Raw genomic sequence first — 12,006 nt, 5'->3', positions numbered from 1 at the left:
TTCCTCATTTCAATTGGTATCAGAGCCTAGTTATAGAAATTCCTAACAAGAATCTATAAAAAGATTAAATAGCAAATATTGGAGTAGCTCCTTTTGGTGAAGGACAATCCTCTACTCATCCACCAATCTTTTGTGGACACAACTACACTTTTTGGAAAAAGAGAATGGAAATATGTCTCCAACACATGGATTGGAAAGCTTGGGAGGTTGTCATGGATGGAAACCTTATTCCCTCTAAGTTAGTTGATGGAAAACATATTCCAAAAGAAAAGAAAGACATGACCGACTCAGATTATAAAATGCTTCAGATTAATGCAAGTGCTATAAACGCATTATATTGTGCACTTGATGCAAATGAGTTTAATCGAGTCATGGCCTGCAAAATAGCTAAGGAAATTTGGGATAAATTGGAGGTAACTTATGAAGGAACGGTTGATGTTTGAGACAATAGGATAGACATGCTGACAAGTGAATACGAAGCTTTCAAAATGAATTCTGAAGAAACAATATCAAGCATGTATACCAGATTTACCCACATAATAAACTCTCTAAGTGCCTTAGGAAAAACCTATACTACATACGAAATGATCAAGAAAATTCAAAGAGGTCTACCTCCTACTTGGGAACCAAAAGCCACAACCATCACGGAAGACAGAAATCTAAAGACTATTTCTTTGGATGAACTTATAGGCTCACTTCTTACATATGAAATGGCACTGAAAGAAAGGAATCCTGAATCAAAACATAAAAAATCCATAGCTCTAAAAGCGTCTAGCCATAGTTCCAGTGAAGAAGAAAGTGAAACAAGTAACCTAGATCAAGATGAATAGGCATTCATTACTAAAAGATTAGGAAAATTCTATAGAAGAAATAAAAGGTTTCCTAGAAAATTTTATAAAAAGAAAACTGAAAAAGGAGATACAAGTAGGAAAGAAAATAAAGTTAAGAATGAACCAATCTGTTATCATTGCAAAAAGTCAGGGCATATTAAACCAAAGTGTCCATTACTCAAGAAAGACAAGAAGAAAAAGAAGGAAGCAATGAAAGCTACTTGGGATGATTCAAGCTCCAACGAAACTGAAATTGAATCAAGTGAGCAAGAGATGGCAAATATATGCTTCATGGCAAACAATGAAGAGGTAAATTCTTATTACCCTTCAACAGAATCTCAAAATGTGTCTTATGATGAATCATGTGACAGTTTGCCTCCTTATAAGGAATTATAAACTGAATTATTTTTACTACATAAAAGGTTTATAAAAGTGTCTAAAAGAAATATAACTTTGAAGGATCAGAATCAAGAACTGGTAAAACAACTAGAATCATTCAAAGTTATTGAAGAAGAAAGAAATATTTATATTAAGAAGCTAGAAGACGAAATAAAACAAGAATTAGATAAAACTCATATAGATGGGTCGAATAAGAAAGATTTAGAAATAAATAAACTCAAAAAGATAGTTGAGGACAAGGAAAAGATTATCTATAACTTTACTAGAGGTAAAGAGAACTTTGAAAAGATAATCGGATAGCAAAGGCTTCATGGAAACAAAGAAGGAATAGGCTACAATGGTAAAACAAATAAAAAGAATAAAAAGCTATACATGGGATACTTTAATAAGGAAGCAATGTTCTATGCTAGCACTTCATCAAATAACAAACATGAACACACTACTTGCTATATGTGTAAGACTATTAGTCATATAATGTTTAATTGTCCACTAAAGAGAAAATATGTTAAAGTCCAAGGAGAATGGAAGACAAATAATGAAACTAACAGTAAAACAATAAAAGTAAAAAGAATTTGGGTTCCAAAAACTAACACTTAGTGTCCCTTATTATAGGTTTGCCTTAGGACAGCAACGACAACAGACAAATGGCACTTGGATAGCGGATGCTCAAGGCATATGACCGGTGACAAGACCAAGTTCACTACTTTAAAACAAAAGGATGGGGGATACGTCACCTTCGGCGACAATGCCAAAGGTAAAATTGTTGGTATAGGTAAAATCGATAAGGAACCTTTACTTACTATAGATAATGTGTTATTAGTAGAAGGACTAAAACATAATCTATTAAGTATCAGTCAATTAAGTGATAAAGGGTTCGAAGTAATGTTCATGAAAGAAAAATGTGTCATCTAGAATCCCAAAAATAAAGAAATCTTGTTTATGGCTCATAGAATAAATAATGTTTACTGTATAAATCTTGAGAAAATAACAAATCAAAACATAACTTGTTTAACAGCCATGAATGAAGCAAGTTGGTTATGGCATAGGAAACTAGGACATGCTAGCATGGATCTAAATTATCTAAGAAAAATCTTGTAAAAGGATTACCAAATATTAAGTATGTAAAAGACAAAATATGTGATGCTTGTCAAAAGGGAAAACAAGTAAAAACAAGTTTTAAAAATAAAAAATTCATATCCACCAAAAGACCCCTAGAACTTCTACACTTAGACTTATTTGGTCCAACTAGAACCTTAAGCTTAGGTAGAAAACAATATGCTTTTGTAATAGTAGATGATTTTTCAAGATTTACTTGGGTAATATTTTTCGCAAACAAAGATGAAGCTTGTAATAAATTGATAACCTTATGCAAGAAACTACAAAATGAGAAAGGTTATAATGTAACAAGCTTTAAAAGTATCAAGGTAGAGAGTTTAAAAATAAAGAAGTTGAAAAATTTTGTAATGAACATGGAATAACTCATAATTTTTCAGCATCTAGAACTCCACAGCAAAATGGAGTTGTTGAGAGGAAAAATAGAACTTTGCAAGAAATGGCAAGAACAATGCTCAATGAAAATAGTTTACCTAAATATTTTTGGGTAGAAGCTGTAAATACAGCATGTTATGTTGTAAACAGGGTTTTAATATGATCAAAAATAGATAAAAACTATATGAACTTTGGAAAGATAGAAAACCAAATATATCCTACTTTCATGTATTTGGTTGCAAATGTTTTATATTAAATACTAAAGATGACCTAGGAAAATTTGATGCAAAGTCAGATGAAGGTATTTTCTTCAGTTATTCTACAAATAGTAAAGCTTATAGGATTTATAATAAAAGAACTTCTACAATTATGGAATCAATTCATATAACTTTTGATGAATCAAATCATTATACAATTAAAGATATGAATGATGAGAAAGAAGTCACTTCACAAAAGAAAGATGTTCTTGAAATAAAAGAAGAAAAGAACAATGATGCATTAAATGAAAATCTTTCAAAAAAACTAAAGCTTCCTAAAGAGTGGAAATATGACAAAAATCACCCACAAGAACAAATTCTTGGTGAAACATCAAAAGGAATAACTACTAGAGCCACACTAAAAAATATTTGCAATCATTATGCTTTCTTATCTCAACAAGAACCCAAAAATATTGAAGATGCCTTAAGTGATGACTCTTGGATCATAGCTATGCAAGAAGAATTAAATCAATTCGAAAGAAGTCAAGTATGGGAACTAATACCAAAACCCAAAAATAAATCAATTGTAGGAACCAAATGGGTATTTAGAAATAAGAAGGATGAAAGTGGAGTTGTTGTAAGAAATAAAGCTAGGTTAGTGGCACAAGGATATAATCAAGAAGAAGGAATTGACTATGATGAAACTTTTGCACTTGTGGCAAGGATGGAAGCCATTAGGATGCTCTTAGCCTAGGCAGCCTATAAGGACTTTAAGTTATATAAAATGGATGTGAAGAGTGCATTTCTTAATGGATATATAAACGAAGAACAATTTATTTCACAAGATTAAACTCAGTTATAATACTCAACAATTCAGTATTCAAATCCAATACTTCAATACATAACCAAATTTTAGAATCAATTATTCTTCTCAACAATGAACAATAATAACTTCAATAGATAATCTCAATAGACCATTCTTAAGTGTCTTGCAATATAATTACTCAAGATTTAGATCAGTTGTTCATTCAACAATTCAAATTTCAAAGCTTTAACTGAATATTCAATCCAATCAATTTCCTTGATTCAAATAAGTATTCAACAATATCCCAACTTTAAGCAAGTTCTTAGCAAATATTTAAACAATCACGCAATTAATATGTTTGCAATAATTTAAAGATATTAAGGGACGAAGAGAAGAACACCAGATTTTTCACAAGGTTCGACCAACGGCCTACGTCCTTGCCCTAAGCAACCGCTATAAGGATTTTCCTTTCCAACTTATTTTCAGGCTAAGTTACAACCTCTCCATATTAGGTGGAGATCCCTCTCTAATAAGAATACCCCTTCTCGTCATGAAACAATCCAACAACCCTGAATCGTCAAACAATAACAAGAGAAACAAGAAACAATCTTGTGTACAAGTAGAATTCTCAACAAGAGCAAATTAATACAGTTGAATATCAATATACTTTAATCAATAATCAATATAGAAAGATGAAGCTTAGATGATTATCACCGGAATTCTGATTTAGGATTGAAATTCTCACTAGAGAATGATCAGAAATTGTGAGTAGTATTAGCAAGAATGACTCACTCGAAAAATGAGCAGCTCAGAAGCTATTCCAAGTATAGGAGTTCTGTCGTGTAATATTAAGCCCAAGGGCTAGATCGTCTCCTCAGGGAATGCGTTTAATCTCAGATTTTACGTTTTTTCAATCGAAATTAAAAAAAGTACTGAACTCAGTTCAGATTCGGGATTTTCAAAGTTGTTCAATTTTACTTTTGATGAGTTAAATGACAAGTAATTTAAAACTCTAAACTAACATACACTAAATAAAAGAAAACAAGAATAGAAACCCTACGTCTACTTAAGGAAACATTGGGACACACGTTAATAAAAATTGGAAACCTAGAACATGGAACTAAAACATGCAAGAATGGAAACTCTAATCAACCTAAGGAAACATCGAAACACACACTAATTAAAAATGGCAACTTTGGACAGGGAATTAAAACACGCAGGAATGGAAACTCAATCAACACATACGTGCGCAATAAAAATCAAATCTTAAACATGAACTAAGAATTACGAATCAAAATCACAATTTAAACGTAGACTAAAAGCTAAACTTTTAATACGAGCCAAGAACTGGAACCGAAGGAACAAAACATAAACAAAGATCTAAATTTAACTAAACACAATAACACCTTTCTTTTTTTTTCTTTTTTTTTTATTTAAGAACTAGAATGGACATCACCAAATTAAGGTACTAAATCGAGCATTACCGATCCTAACACATACTCAATTAAAAGAAAAAGAAAATAAGTAATAAATACTATAAGAAGAATAAAAAGCCTAAATAAATATCCCAATGAAAATTCATACTTTAATAAAAAGTCTAAACAACAATCAAAGTCTAAAATAAAATTCAAACCAATTTAATTCAATGCTCAACAATTAATACTAATAAAATAATCATAAAGAAAAGTTGAGAGAGAGAGAGAGAGAGAGAGAAAGAGAACAAATAAAAAACAGAGCTTGAGGGTCTTCGGGTGTTTGCAGTGTTGAGTAGCTACAACCTTTGAAGGACTCGGCTATGTTGCAGCGTGGAGGTAGCCTCGGGGGTAACTGCTGGTATTGTTGCTGCCGTACCAGAACAAGGGCTGTGCTGCTGATCTGGTGTGGTCTGCTCTAGTGGCTGGAAGAAGCTGCTGCTGCTGGAGAAGGTTGCAGAGGCTACAGAGAAGCTGCTGTGAACAAGGTATGCTGTGTTCGGTCGTGGCTGCTGTGTTGTGCAGCAGACGACTGTTGTGGGTAGCCGGAGAAGGGGAGAAAAGAAATGAGAAGCAGAGAGTTAGAGAGGGAAAAATAGGGGAAGAGAGGAGAGTTTGAGGGAGAGAAAGTAAAGGGAAAAGAAGAGAGCAAGATGAAAAAAAACAAAGCCAACTAAGGAAGAAGAGGAAGAAGAAGAAGAAGAAGAAGAAGAAGAAGAAGAAGAAGAAGAAGAGGAAGAGGAGAGGAGAGGAGAGGAGAGCTTGGTGCGCAAGGCACACACTGGTAAAGAGGGTAAGAGAAGAATAAATAGAGATTGGGGAAGAAAGCCCTAGACCCGGATTAGAGATTTGACCCATTTAGAGGACCCGAATTATTATATTTTTTATTATCTCTTCATTGCAAATTATGCTCTTCTGGAACCCGTATCTCACAAAACTCAAAACACAAAAGTTGTATATTATCCTTTTTTCTTTCTCTAGAAATTTGAATCGTCTCAATCGGAGTTCGACGGAAAAGTTATGCATGAAATACAAACGGGTGTCGGTTTTGGTTCCCAGAAATTTTCCTGCGACAAAAAATTACCAAAACATCATAAATAGTGCAATAAAGTTCAAGAATGATAATTTTGGCACTTTATTAAAATATTGGACAATTTTAGACATTTAATTAAAAATATAACCGGTAAAGCCCGGGTTAAGCGTCTAATTATGCAGTTTTGACGCGTAATCAAAGAACACAACAGGTACTTTAGCAAAAGTATTAGTTAGATAGCTTTAAAAAGTAGAAAGAATTTTCTTGAATGTTGATAATTTTTGTATTTAATTCTTGCGAGTAACATGTATTAATAGATATAAAAGTAAATTTTCATATTCCCCGAGTTACTTGTCGTGCTTCCCAAGTTTTGACAAAGTTTGGAGCCTATGAAATCAATTTTGGAAACATTCCCTCGCTGTTGTAGAATTTAAAATCCCGAAGGTCAGTCGACTGTGACCTGAGGCCAATCACCTAATCCTTTACAGTTCAGCGTATTTTTCAAACACGGAATATAGTCAGTTGACTAATCTTGAAGATTCAGTCACCTATCTCAGTTCTGTTTGCTATTCTTAAAAACACAGAAAATGTCAGTCACCTGATGATGTTTCATCAGTTGCCTATCCTTCATTCAACTTATGTGTTTTTCAAATTTTGATTTCAAAACTTTACTTGGATCTTGGAAAACATAAGCAAGACGTTAAAAACCTTTTCTATGATTTTAAAATAAGGTCTCTAGGTCAAAGATAATTCCTAAGAGCTTCATATGTTAATATTAAATTGTTTGAAATACTTACCTGAGACTTGTATATGATAGAACTATCTTAAACACTAAGTCTTCATGCTTCAGCTTCTATGCTATGTCTAATTGTGAACTTCTTCCTTCAGCATGCTTTAACTTCCTTCATAGCGCATTGTCTTAAGTACATACTTCATCAAGCTCTTCAAGCACATAATCTTGATCTCATAAGCTCTTTTTGAGGTCCTAAAATATGCTTTAACAATCATTTTAAATACCCTTAATTTGTTATCACCAAAATGAGATTAAGCCTTGTAAGGCCAACAATAATTTACCTAAGTACTTTTGGGCTGAAGCAGTAAATACTGCTTGTTATGTGATGAATAGAGTCTCTCTTAGATCAAGCCTAGAGAAGACCCCCTATGAACTTTGAAAAGGAAGAAGACCAAACATATCTTACTTCTATGTATTTAGATGTAAGTGTTTTGTATTAAATGATAAGGAGGACTTATGAAAATTTGATGCGAAATCAAATGAAGGAATATTCTTAGGATATTCTTTAAATAGTAAAGCCTTTAGGATCTATAACAAAAGGACTCTCACAATCATAGAATCAATACATGTAAGTTTTGATGAAGCAAATCCATTTTCTAAACCATCTGACATTGAGGAAGCTGAAATAAAGTAAAGTCTAGAAGACTTAAAAACTCAAGAAGTGAAAGATGAGAATAAGGAATCAGGCTCAAACTCAGATGATAGACATATAGATAAATCTGAATTACCTAAAGAATGGAAGTTTGTATGTAATCACTCAAAGGATCAAATCATAGGCCAACCTTCACGAGGAGTATATACTAGATCCTCTTTAAAGAATATGTGTAGTTATTACACATTCCTATCTTAGGAGGAACCCAAGAACATAAATGAAGCCTTAAGTGATGACTCTTAGATAGTAGCCATGCAAGAAGAATTAAATCATTTTGAAAGAAATAAAGTTTTGAAATCAGTTCCTAGACCCACTGACCATTTAGTAATTGGAACTAAATGGGTATTTAGGAATAAAAAGGATGAAAATAGTATTGTAGTACGTAACAAGGCTAGACTTGTTGCTCAAGGATATAATCAATAAGAAGGAATAGAATATAATGAGACATTTGCTCCCGTAACTAGAATGGAAGCCATAAGAATGTTATTAGCTTATGCATCTCACAAAGAATTTAAACTCTATCAAATGTATGTGAAAAGTGCATTCTTAAATGGATTTATAAATGAAGAAGTTTATGTAGCACAACATCCAGGTTTTGAGGGTGTTCATAACCCTAATCATGTGTTTAGTTTAATAAAAGTGTTATACGGACTAAAACAAGCTCCTAGAGCTTTGTAAACGCGTTTAAGTGGATTTTTATTAGAAAATGGCTTTTTCTAGAGGAAAAGTGGACAACACATTGTTTATTCAATCAAAAAATGAAAATATGCTTATCATTCTAATATTTGTGGATGACATCATTTTTGGTGCTACAAATGAAGAACTATGCAAAGACTTTGCCAAGTGTATGCAAGATGAATTTTAGATAAGAATGATGGGAGAGTTGACTTACTTCCTATAACTTCAAATTAAGCAAGCCAAAAATGGAACTTTTATAAATCAGTCAAAATACATAAAAGACGTGATTAAGAAATTTGAGATGGAAGGTGGAAAACCTTTAGGGAATCCTATAAGTACGTCTATAAATTTTGATAAAGATGAAAAAGAAAAACCGGTAGATATGAAATACTACTGAGGTATGATAGGAAGTTTGCTTTACTTGACAACCAGTATATCAAACATTATGTTCAGTGTATGTATGTGTGCCCGGTTTCAAGCAGCCCCTAAGGAATCACCCCAAATAGTCGTCAAAAGAATCTTAAGATATCTAATAGGTACTATCAACTTAGGTCTATGGTATCCTAAATACACAGGCTTTGAGATGATCGGCTATTCCGATGCGGACTATGCTAGATGTAAAATTGATCGAAAAAGCACAAGTGGTACTTGCCACTTCCAAGGTAGATCTCTTGTGTCTTGGTTCTCCAAAAAATAAAATTTCGTAGCTCTATCTACAGCAGAAGCTGAGTATGTGGCAGCAAGTAGCTGTTGTGCCCAAACTCTTTATGTGAAGCAACAATTAAAGGATTTTAATTTCGAGTATTCGGCTATACCTATAAAGTGTGATAATACCAGCACCATTAATATCTCCAAAAATTCCATATCTCATTCAAGAACCAAACATATAGATATTAGGCATCATTTCTTGAGAGATCATATGCAAAAAGAAGACATTACTCTTAAAATCATGAATACAAGTGATCAATGGGCAGATATATTTACAAAACCTCTTTCCGAGGATAGATTCATATCTATAAGACGTGAATTAGGCTTATTGCATAGTAGAGAGGTAGTCTAAAGAAGGAAACATTGAATGAGTGTGAAGTCAGCAAGTGAGGTCGGGCGATTGAGGATGAATTCACAGTCAACTGATAACTCTCTGACTTGCTAAGGTTCTAAGGCACGGGTTTGTCAGGCGACTGACTCTCTGAAGCATAGTCAATTGACTCGCCACTGTTTGGTAAAAATTCAAATAAATAAAAATGTCAAGCGACCGACCCCTCAATTTTAGTCGACTGACTGACAACGGTTTATATACCCAACAGTACGAAGCCCTAATTTTTTTTTCAACACATCAGTCTATTGACACTGCCTCTCCTCTCCTCTAAACCCTTTCCTTCTTCATCTACCGACCTTCCTTCACTCAAAATCTTCTTATTAATCTCTAATATACATCCTCCTACTTCATTCCCACCAGATTTTCAAGGATTTCACCGATTGTTCTTTTTCAAAAACATCATGCCACGAACGAAAGTACAGCAGTTTGCTCACATTCTACCCTGTATTGGACCTTAGGGTTCACTAGAGTTTGACTTGGCAACCTACCCTCATCTCTCCTTGTTGGCCTTACAAGACTTAAAATCTTATTTTAATAATAACAAATAAGACGAACTTAACATATTTGGTTAAGTAATGATATTTCAAGACTCAACTATATAAATACAAGATCAAATGCTCACAAGACTCATAGAAAGCTTATACTTCAAAGAAAGATGAACAAAGGAAGCTTAAAGATTCAAATCAAGAATTTAAAGATGATTTAATAAAACTTCAAGATTACAAGAACATGGATGTCAAAGAGGACTTGCTAAAAGCTTAAAGTATATTAAAGCTTGAAGACAAGATGGAGCCAAAGGAAGACAAAGCAAGAGAGCTCAAAGAAAGACAAACATGAAGAGTTAAGTGTTTAGAATGTTAAACGTCATAAGAAGTCTTTATGTAAGTACTTAGTATTTAAATATCTTATGGAAATATGGTGAAAGCTCTTCTAGGGTTAATTATAGACTTAGAGACCTTATTTCAAAACCCAAAAATTTTTTTATAAGAAACCAAAGCAAGAGAGCAAAAAGGTTTTCTGAAAACAAAAATGAAAATTTTGAAGTTGGTCTACCCAGACGACTAAGGTGTACCCTCAGAAGTCTGAAGCTGCAACCATAGACGACTGAAGTTTTACTTTAGACATCTAAAAAATTTCTTCATAAGATTGAAGAATTTGTTCAGTCAACTAAAGATTTATTTGCTCAAACACAAAACAAGCAGAACACCTTTAAAAGACTGAACCTGAAGTTCAATCGTCTGACCTTGTGTCTAGACTATATTTTTCAGTGCTTTAAGGAACATCAAAAGACTAAACTCGATAGTTCCGTCGTCTGAACACCATTAATGGTAACAAGTTTTAAATGTTTTAAAATTCAAATTATGGTTTCTTGTGCCCCAAATTTTCTAAAAACTTGGAAGACACTCCAAGTAAACTTGGGCATTACGAAATTACATTCAGTAATTTATAAATACATGGTTTTGCAAATCAAATACACCAACCAAAGAATTGAAAAATCTGTTTGTTAGCTAAAAGCTCTTGCTCTTCTCTCTTGCTCTATTGTTTGCTCAACTGAATTGCTGATATTCTAAATTGCTAATCACCACTCTTTGAGTTCCTATTGCTGAATTTCTCATCTGGAGAAGGAACTTGGTGAATTCTAACTTGAGTTTCAATTGTATTTCATATTTATATATTATTGTTGAATTGCATAGTGATTGAATTTGTACTAATCTGCTATATGTGAGAGTGTTCTTGTACGCATCTTTTGTTTTCTTGTTTCTTGATGATTCCAGGTTGTTGGATCGTTGATCGAGCGTGGGGTATCGCTTGGAGAGGTGTAGCTCTAGCCTATTAAAGGAGTGATCGAGTGTGGGGTATCACTTGGAGAGGCATTGCTCTAGCCTATTGAAGGAGTGTGTAAGGTTTGTTCCGCCCAGAAAGGAACGACATAGTGGAATCCTTTGGTGGTATTGGCCAAAGGCAAGGACGTAGGCTAGGGATAAGCCGAACCTCGTAAGAAACGTGGTGTCACTCTTTTTCCCTTACGTTTTAAATTCCAGCATACTTATAAACTACGTGGATGTTTTAAATTTCATGATCATAAATACTATGTAGTTTGCAAATTAACTAAAATGAAGTTTAATTTGTTTTTGGGATTGTGGAAACTGAAAGGGAGTACATTGGTTGATCAATAATTTATGAAAACCATAAGGGAGTACGTTGATTGGTTAACACCCAAAGACTCTTTAACTAAAAGTTTATTTAAAGTCTCAGCTTTTGAAAAGAGTGTTGGATTTTAAATTGTGCATCATTTTGAGAAAGCAATTTCATTATCTACAGGGCTTGAATCAAATCCATTAATACAAGGTTTTTTATCCACAAGCATACATTCTCAATCTTTATCTTGAGTGCGGGATTTTGCAAAGCATTCATATTCAAAATCTACCATTGAATCAATCTTGATAGTGTTGCATTTCATACGTTAACTTGTGCTTGGTAAATTGATTGGTTCATTTAGTTTTGTTTAAATTGTGTGGTTGTGGATTGAATAAATAACTAAGCTTTTGTGTGATTGCTA

The sequence above is a fragment of the Malania oleifera genome, chromosome 3 (assembly GCF_029873635.1).
Source record: "Malania oleifera isolate guangnan ecotype guangnan chromosome 3, ASM2987363v1, whole genome shotgun sequence".
Taxonomy (NCBI): domain Eukaryota; kingdom Viridiplantae; phylum Streptophyta; class Magnoliopsida; order Santalales; family Ximeniaceae; genus Malania; species Malania oleifera.
This window is presented reverse-complemented; position numbering follows the sequence as displayed.